This window comes from Psittacula echo (genome assembly GCF_963264785.1).
Source record: "Psittacula echo genome assembly, chromosome: 2".
In the NCBI taxonomy this organism is placed as follows: domain Eukaryota; kingdom Metazoa; phylum Chordata; class Aves; order Psittaciformes; family Psittacidae; genus Psittacula; species Psittacula echo.
The window spans coordinates 120,509,335-120,519,470 of record NC_137737.1 but is presented as its reverse complement, the minus strand read 5'-3'; positions in this window follow the sequence as shown (position 1 = coordinate 120,519,470).

Genomic DNA, 10,136 nt, shown 5'->3' with positions numbered 1-10,136 from the left:
CTGGCAAAAATGAACTATCTATGCAAGAAAAGCTAATTAAAGAAAAGGTTTTATGAGATCCATATTCAAAACTATGTTGAAAAAGTTTCATTTAAAATTGAGGTTTCTCATCTCCTACTTGCATGCACTGCCAGGGTAACGGCATACCTGATTGGAGATATAATGCAGTGACTTCTCAGCCACCGCTCAAGGAGGGGATGTGCCGTACTGGTCCAGATGATTAGCCCACATCTCCATCTAAACTGAGGCATGCACTGGTGAGGACTGTGACTTCCTGCCAGACAGCTTGCCCTTGTGCAGCTCGGCAGGGCTGCATGGTAGGTGAGACAAATCCAGATCATGCAGCAATGCTTCTGTCCCAGGCAGAAGGCACAAAAACATTTTAAACAGGCAGAAGCTGCAAGTAACTTCATGTAGGTGGCTGGGTAATGGGGATGAACAGGAGCAGAACTGGTCCTTTCTGTTCCCTGCTCCCCAGCCCACATTCTGAAGTCTCACCATGGTGAGGAAAAGCAAATGGTGTGTCAGAAGTCCAGCTGAGCACTGAGAACAAATCTGGAGGACCACACTCTTTGGATCCCCAGATTTCCATAAACATTTGACATTAAATTGGTTATATTCTGAATATGTCTGATTCTAGCAATCCATACATGGAAATCAAAGACAGAAGTTTCACTCTGTAATTCTTTCCACAACAAAGCCTCACAGGCATGCTCTGCAGGCAAGGTAAGTTAATTCTATATGCTAGATAGTACACCACTTTAAAGAAATCCTGTCCCACTCTGGTGCTGTAGAAGCCGTTATCACTGAAATCTCATGTCTTACCAGCACAGAGTAACAGTTTGGTATAAGGTGATGTGCCCAAATGTAAAAACCTGATAACTACTTAGATGCAGGAGAGCTGAATAATTATAACTTTAATGATCAGATGGATCAGATAAAAGATCAGAAGCCCATCTGAAGGCTAAATCTGATTCATTCTAGTTTCAACTCACACATAGTTGTTCATGACACTTTAAAGAAAATATAATCATGAGGTTATTTACTTGTAATTGTCAGTGATGTCCTGCCTGCTATTGGTTGGAGCAAAGAGGGGAGAGCTGTAACCCCTGTGTGACCACCAGTGCTTCTCATAGGAGGCAAACCAGCCCATTTCTGCCTTTATACCATAACATGGAACTCAAGCTTCAACCTTGTTTTCACTTTACAAACACAGAATACATTGCACTGTGTCTGCTGCTCACATGGATATGATATTTGGAGATCCTCATCAAGGGGTATCATTAAGGCATGTTATATGCTTTATGGTACAGCAGAGTTTAAGTACACAGCAATTATCTGCATTCCTTGGCAATGGTGAGTGCTGTAAGACATTCTGGCCCAGCTAAGGCAGGGTTTCCTTGTTTTGAGATTTTTTTGGTTCGAGGTTCTTTTTTAGGTTTTAAAATAGGGACTAGGTGGTACGCACACAAATGCCAAAGAAATTCCAGGTCAGCACAACAGATCCTGGGGTGAAAGTGTAGGCAGAAGATGGCACAGGGTACCTAACAAAGCACTGCCAGAGAACTTGAATTAACATAGGATAATTTTCCTGCTTTTATTAGGACATTGTTAGGATGTTAGACCTCTGACAAAGCCACACACCACAAAACTCCTCTCCCACTGCTGCACCAACGTGGTTGGCTGGAATCAAAATCGGCACAAAAAGGTGATAGCATTTGAAATGTAGACTAAAACATAATGGATGGCAAGCACAGCCCAAAGCAAAAAGAAATCCCCAAAGGAAAACATAAAGACAAATATCAGAGACAAATGGGAATTTAAAGCAAATGAGCAAACAAACACAAAAAGAAAATGCCTTAAAGGGAGAATCTTGGAATAGTTACAAAATCATCAGACAAAAGAAAAAAGGATCAGTAGGGACAAACATGCAATAAGGAAGGGCTGAGCTGTGTAACGCTGCTCGCTCAGTCTGACCCTCCGGATGTTCCCTCTTACTCTCATCTATCTACAAGTTGTGAAATAGCTGGTTTGCAGAGAGGGGATAAGCTGAGGCTGGTCATGGTGCCTCTGGTATCACACTAGCCCAGGAAAGAGAAATGACATTCGTTTCACTCTAATGGTGGATCCACTGGCATGTCAGAAGAGTGCATGAAGTGAACTGATGCAATAAAGTAGGGCCAATGCTAGTGAAGATATAGAGAACTACTAACAGTGACTGCTGCCAGAGCCCCACTAGTGACGGATGTTAAAAATTAAGTCAAGCCAGTACCTAGATGACCTGTGGAATTTAATGAATTGATTGAATTCCGAATTTGGACTGCAGTAGTCTTCACAGACACAGGAAATTAATTTACTTAAAACTATGAGATAGTTTGAAGATTAACTATAGCAGCCCACAATATCAGTAATGATTCATTAGCTCAGCTCTAATATTTATAACAGTAATGTACTTAAGCTTACCCTTCCCTGTTTTGGGACACTGTCAGTGATCCTGCCTTCCATAAACTGGTTTACTTGGTTAATGATGTAAGTCCTATGATCATACGTAGCAAACACACAGAAGTGGGAAGCACCACATATTTCTTGGGCGTGATCATGGCAGTATAGTTTATACTTACAGCAGTTAACAAGAGCTCAATTAAAAACAAATGACTTGATTACTAGAAGACAGTAAATATGAGCATCCCTTTGTCCTCACTTTTTTTTTTTTTTGTGTAGTCTCCCATGAATGAGAAATATTTTCATTTTGGAAAAAGCTACTGCTTAAGAACAGATATGAAGCCTATGATATGGATGGCCTGATGTGGCTGGGGTTAAACCATGACAGTTTGAAATACGACAGCTACTAATGGTGTGGGCTGCCGCTCCCTCCATTATGCTTTGTTAAGCTATGATAGCAAACTAGACCCTTCATACCTCTAGACAAACAACAAGATACTGTGATAAACAGAACCTTGAAGAAACTATCACATACCATCCCTACTTGCAGTTAAGTTCACATACCCAAGGTATATACGTATGTATTCTTTCCTTTCTTTGAACTCATGCTTATTATTTAGTTGTTTGGTGGTTGTTTTCTCCTAATCTTCCTTTCTTGGTCACCTGCCAAGAAGTAGCATTGTAGAGGGAGTGGAAGCATGGCTATGGGATGCCTGCCAGATCATCTGTCCCAAACCGTTGTCCATGCTGAGCCAACTTTTGTCTTGTGTTTGGTAATAATTTCAGGTATGCAAAAGTTAGCATCCTTTTGCTGATCACCAGGGTTAAAAGTGTTCTAAAAAAGACTCTAGAGCCATGGTAAAATGACCACAGTGTACTTTATTTAATGATTTTGGTACCTTGTGTTGCAATAAAATAAAAAAAATCTACAAAATCCAAATATATAAAATTTTCAAGTTTTCCTTTTAAGTTTAACAAGAAAAATCAAGTTGTAACCAAGGAAATTTGTTAGTATGAAGCACTACTTTCAACTTCGTTTCATCACAAATTGCAACTTACTTAACAGACCAAAAGAACTATGGTACTGCAGTACATCAAATACTTCACACACTGTGTTCTTTACTATAGCACATGTAACCTCTGCCACGGGGGGCAGCGGTCTCTAGCCAATAAAGACACTCTTCACAATCTGAACTCTAAAGGAATGTTTGTATACATGGATTCAGAATATATATATTTACACGAAGATTTCTTTCTTTTTCTTTAATAACTATTTTGATTCTTCATTTCAAATAAAATACCAAATACATTTTTACAATGTTTACAAGTCAAAGCACAAGTTCTGCAATGATTATCATTCACCTCAAGTCACTGTGCTTGTACTGGGGGGATATCTACACTGTTCCATAAACACAAATGTGATCCTTCATCACTTTATTTCCGCAAAGGTGACTAAGGAGTATAAGCACAGTAACAATTATTTTAGCACAATCAGTGTATAATGCAACAGTTTTCAACAGAGAACTGAGAAACTATTGGTCCATTCTGTTCAATTTGCTGTTTATCTGCCAACTGTTACGTTAGTCTCTGCCACATAAATTGTGTACAAGAAAAGAGTTAAATAACACAACTTGAATAGGAAAGAGCACACATTTTTTTAAGGCAAATTAATAAGCAGCTTATGGTGTTTTTTGTTAAACTATACTCCAACAGAACCTAAAAATAAAATGTATGTTCTGCAGCTGTCAATAATTATGTGTTGTTGAATTGATCTTCTCTATAGATTGATCAACATGGCTTTGAACCTGGTTATTCAAAATGGAAAGAACTCCCCCCAAATCCCCGAATATAGAAAGTGCATGACTTTATATGTGCCAAAACAAAATAAAAGGCAGCTGAGGTAGTTAGATGTATAATGCATTTATGAGAAATAACTGAACAAACTAAACCCAGGACAGATACAGTAAAAAATCAACTCATTTGGAATTAACTTTGTATCGTGCAACAACTTAAGGTGGGAATGGTTATGATTTCTGAGGAGAAAATGGGTTTGGCAATAACAACATAGGGATGAACACAGAATATACTGTTGGAATTTGAATTTCAAGTATTTGAGTCTATTTCCATGTGCATTTTTTTCAGGCTTTTTTATAGTATTTGGAAGTCATTTACTTTTTATTAGGCATCATATAAGATCTGGTTGAGCTGTGGGACGGCAGTTCCTTGAAGGCAGAAATACACTGTGAGTGCCTGAAGATGAGCTGCCATTTCAGTTTGGGTGGACTTCTGCACACCCATCCTCCACCAAGGGCACCTGAGGGTCATAGGTCTAGGGATACTGTGCTTGTGCCTTCCAGGGGCTGATCCGATAGACGCCCTGGGAGCCTGCCTAGGATGTGTCTGGTTCCAAAGTGGGATGTGCCCATGTGGTGGGGATCCCCCATGTGATGTTCCTGAAGATCCTGTGTGTACACACCTAGCCTAGGCAGTCTTCAAATTGAGGGTCAGTCTCCCCCTTACCGCAGAATCACAGCTCCTCTCTGGCCTTCCTGCTTGCACTCGGCAGCATTGCATTTCAGCCATCACTATGACCTTTCCTCATCTGGAGAGGAGGTCAGTGTTCCCCCTCTTGCAGACAGGACAGTCTCCAGGAAAGTGTTGGCTTGAGTCCGCTAAGGATGAGCAAGGATTTGGGCTCACATCATGGTCCCAGAGCTCCAGCTAACAGCCCCTGGCACAAAGGCAGACTCAGCTTTTCCTGCCATTCCTGCCTAGGGAGAGGAGCAGGTAGTTTTCTCTACCAAAATTCACAACTTGAGTGTGCAGATGCAAGAAAAGACTTCAGGCGCTGGGAATAAATTTCAACACCAAAAAAAACCAAACCCTACTTGTAGGAAAAAGACAAATTGGAGATGTGTTCCTGGCTTCAGTATCAATAACTTAATACATCCCATTACTGAACATGCAATGTGCTCGCTTTTCTGAGTCCTACAGTTTGATCCCACTGCTGATGGTCACGACATAGGTACGTGCAATTTGGTATCTGAACTAGGCGCCTGGTTTGAAGAAATCACAGCAGGGAGCATAACAAACTGAAATAGTTTTGGTGAGGTTTGTTTTTGATTGGCCTGTGAAAACATAGGGTTTGAATTTGAAGTGTGTGCATATGGTTTACATGTAACTTATGAAACAGAAAAATGTATTAGTGCCTTCTTTATTTATTAAACAAGGAAATCCTGAATCTAATATTTTTGTTTTTCTTAATTTTACCTTTCTAAGCTTCATTTATTTTGATTATGATTTTCAAAAGTGATGTAGGATTTTGACCAAATTCATCTCTGGCAGCCCAAAATGAGGAGTCACTGATGATGTTCACGGTGAACTGAACTTACGTACCGCAGTGGCAGAGCTGCTGGTAATTGCAATTACACCTGCACATCCTGCACATTGTGGCCTTAATTTTCCTGCTCTTGTCACAGAACTAAGTGGAAAACTAGCAAACTGGAGTGTGAGATTTTTTGATGGGGCACAGTATTGCAGCTTTCCTCAAAATGTTTGTCATGCGTTCCTGCTCAGTTGCTCAGATTTTTTGAGGGGAGGAAAGAAGTGAAGCTGTGAGCATCTCAGTTTCTCAGAGAGGTCGAGGCTTTTTAGACTTATGTAAACCTACTGAGAAAAAGTTATTCTGATTTTGAAGGGGAAAGAATTATTTTTCAGGCCTTATTTCATAAAATGCAAAAAGACACTAAAAGGCACACTTGAAATGGATGTAAAAATACTTTTCTTGGTTTGAAACAACATTAAGGGCAATCCTTTGTTCTTCCCTGTGCATATCAGTTTGCAAAAGACAGAAAACTACAAACTGCATCTTAGAGGACTGCATTGCACCAAGTCATAAACTTATGCTCTTAGCACTAACCTTTACAGCCTAGGCATCCAGCTTGATGTTCCAGTGTTTTGGTATTGTGGGTATTTGACATACACAGGCATCCTCTTCACTGTGTCGTAACTTTTATTTGCTGCCTTTCCTTTTCACAGAGATATGCTACAAGTAATAACCCCCAACTCACAAACAACATCTGCCCCTAGAAGCAGCAGTTCCTCTTCCCATCCACAGTTCAGTTGTGTCAGTGGTAGCCGTTAGAGAAACTGGAAGAAGAGAGGATCTACCTCCACCTGCCTGATCCTACACTCATGCCTACACTCATCCATCCTCTTCCTGTGTGACCCAGCACCAAAGAAGTTTGTCAAGATCCAAATCCTATATCCATTTTCAGGGGGTTCTGTGGTGAAGCACAACAGGGTGGTATTGTGGACGGCTGGGGTAGCAGGCTGGTAGGAAAAGCAGGAGTACTCTTTCTTGAGCTTAGGATAAAATTTCCCCTCTCCAACTTCCCCAGTTTTTCCCCTTCTGACCTGGAGCCCAGTGACTTACACTTTATAGAGAGATGTGGATTTTTTTTGACATTGAAATATATAGCTCAAAAGATACTTTTAAAATATAAAAATAGCAAAATATAATTAATACATTAATAAGCTGTCTGAAAATTTAAACAACTATTTTAATTTATCCTGGAATCCAGACAGGTATCTGGGCCTCATCCAGTGACTAACAGAACTGGAAGACCTAGAAATGCTTTAGTATTATTTCCAGTGGACTGTTTTTTAATACAAAGCCTTTTTACATGAGACATTTCCACAGACATTTTCATTGACTTAGCCAAATCAGTATTTTCTGCACAATAACTGACAGTTTCACTTGATAGCAAAGTTCAAGTGAGCTGTAAACTAGTTATTAAAGAGATTCCTTAAAAGTAAATTTTACTTAGAGAGGCATTGTGAAATTTAAAGCCAAAATGCCTACATACTTCTGAGGCTTCTCGGACTCCATTAAACTAGAAAGAAAGTAATCCATTTGCTATGGTGGACCTTCAGGGAAGCCCTTTATGATTATAAACTGCCTGTAACCAAAGCAAATCTCAGTATAATAAATGCTTCTGTCCAGAGTGCTGGTATAACTTATTGACATGTTCTCCAGGCAGAATTTCTCAGTCCTTTAAGAACGTCTTTTAGTTTGATTTTTTGCTTAGCCGTAGATCATTCAAGGTTTTGCAAGCACAACTGATAGCAAGTCTGTCTTTTAGGATCCTTTGCCTCACATAGAATTGCTTTGAAGGCTCACCAGTTTTGCTAATAGCCTATAAGCACTTATGTACACATTTCCCCCAAAACAGATCAAATTCACCAGTCAATCTGAAAACAGACTTTGAGTTCTGTATCTTAAGAGATGAACGGTGGAAGATGCACAAATTAGCCGTATCTGAGTTTATATGTTTATAGATATATATATGCTGTAATAACTGGAAAATATGTTCCTTTTAATTATTGCTGGGTTTATAAATAGTTTTTGTGGGAATCCATTCGGAATGTCTAATGTTAATTAACTGACATTCTCCTTGCACATCACAAATTTCAAGAGAACAATTACTGTGGAAGAACAATTAAAGTTGGTTTTGTTTTTTTTTTCTTTTTTCTTTTTCTTTTCATTTTTTATTTTTTTATTTTTATTTTTTTAATAAAAGAGGATTACGGAGAGCTGCACAAAGTTTTAAACCACAGCTGCACTCTGGAAAATTACTGTAAAATCAGCATGGTTAGGAACCCTGTTTATTGCTTCCCAGTGGGTACCATTTCCAATGCACTCAGCTTCCAGTGAGAAGATGACTCTCTCATTTGTTAATGCCATGGGTCAAATCCAGAAGTCCAACTGTGTTTTGCATGGCTCTGCAGCATGAAAAATAAGAATTGTTAAGTTAGCATTTGATTAAAGAGTCAGGTAAGCAAGCATGGGAGGAAGAACAGAGCCAGCTTCCACTATTGAGACAGCCTTATACATGGAATGGTACCTGCAGGAAGATACAGTGATGCTCGTTTGTTAGAATAAACATTAGCTTGTTAATAATAGACAACTCAAAGAATAGAAAGAAAAATATCTGTTGCCTCCAGTAAAACAAATTACACAGGGGACAGTCTCTGCCCTTGAGAATCAATGGTAATTGATTTGAAGGAACTGCAGTCCTGTTAAAGAACTGCAGTGGGATGATAGATCTTTGCTTGTTAATCCAACATCACCCCCAGTTACTGCCTGTTTTGTGATTCAGAAATGATCTCAGAAACAAAATATATTTACTTCTAGGTTGTTCTGGGCATATACCAGGGCTTGGGAATGACGAAGTAAGATCAGTTGAGCAGCAAGACATGACAGCTATCTTTAAAAATGTTCCTGCTTTGCACTTGATAAAATTCCTTCAGTATTTGCATCTTTAACTTGCATTTCCGTCTCTAACTATAGAGGTTATCTGAATAGCCAAGTGTTAGGCATAGGAATTTCTAAGTTTTTTACTACGACATGAGAAAAGAAAGTCTGTTCAGTAACCTGAGCATTGTCTTCTCTCACTGAGGTTTGCATCTGAGACTCAAGCACAGGAGGAAAATGAAAGCAAGGAAAAAGACTGGTAAATTTTGCAAACTTGTTTGAGTGAATCTTTGAAGAGAACAGAAGTGTTATGATATGCTACACTTACAGATCATGCATTAAGATATGGATGCCTCCACAGCAATTTCAGCTGAAATCAGGATGATGCTCTTCCTGCTTCTAAACAAGCAAGAATCAATGCTAACTTCTAATATAGTTGGAATTCCTTCAGCAGTAATTTCCATGATGAGTTGAGTGACAAAATACCTGAGCACGAACAAATACATAACCAATAGCTTACCTACTCTAAAGATTCACAGCTGTTCTCTAATTATAATAATGCTTCTACCACATCATATACTGATCTTCATCTTCTCTAGTTTTTTCCTGCTCTACCCCTTTACAAGTGCACACCTCCTCATGTATGCACTTCCCAGCTGTGCATGAACAAGTTGACGTGAGGGCTATTCTCACTAAGGGAACATGCACCTGCAAATCCATTATTTGCTTTTGGACATACTGCATGAGACACTGAGACATGAGAAAAGGCACAAGCACTTGAACAACACCAAACCTACAATATTCCATATACAGAAAAGCCCATCTTTTGAGCCTATTTTAAAACTCATGTGTTTTTTTTTCTCTTTTTTTCCTTTCTTTTTTTCTTTTGTGAAAGCCATCTGAGATTCATCCTCTGTAAAGAAAATAATAATAAAAAAAGTTCTTTGACCTATAATCTACTATAAAGAGCTGATTTCTACATTTAACAATCACTGGTGTAACAGCCATACAAACTCCTTGTCTCCCAGGCCTTTGTTTGAGACACTTTTATATCTTATTGCTAATAAACAACTCCTGTCAATAGCAACGAAGTTATGTCTTGAAAGTATCTTTCATGCCTCCCTGTGTGTTCCAGTTTACAACATACCTAGAATTTTCTCAGTCAACTTCTTTCCTTGAGGAGAGAGTAATTGCACCATAAATAGTATTTTGGCATTAAGGTTTGTTGGTATGTTGTGGGTTTTTTTGCTGTTAAAACTCCTCTCCTCCCTTTATCACTGAAACAACAGGGGCAGCTTTTCCACTGTGTTTCACAAACATCTCTTAATCCTGACTGGAGGAATCATTCCTTTGCTTTTGTGTCTTTTCTATCTCTGGCCCCTGTGCTAGAGTTCCCAGTGGAGAAGCCTCCACGATAAAACATGTACAGGTTACTCGC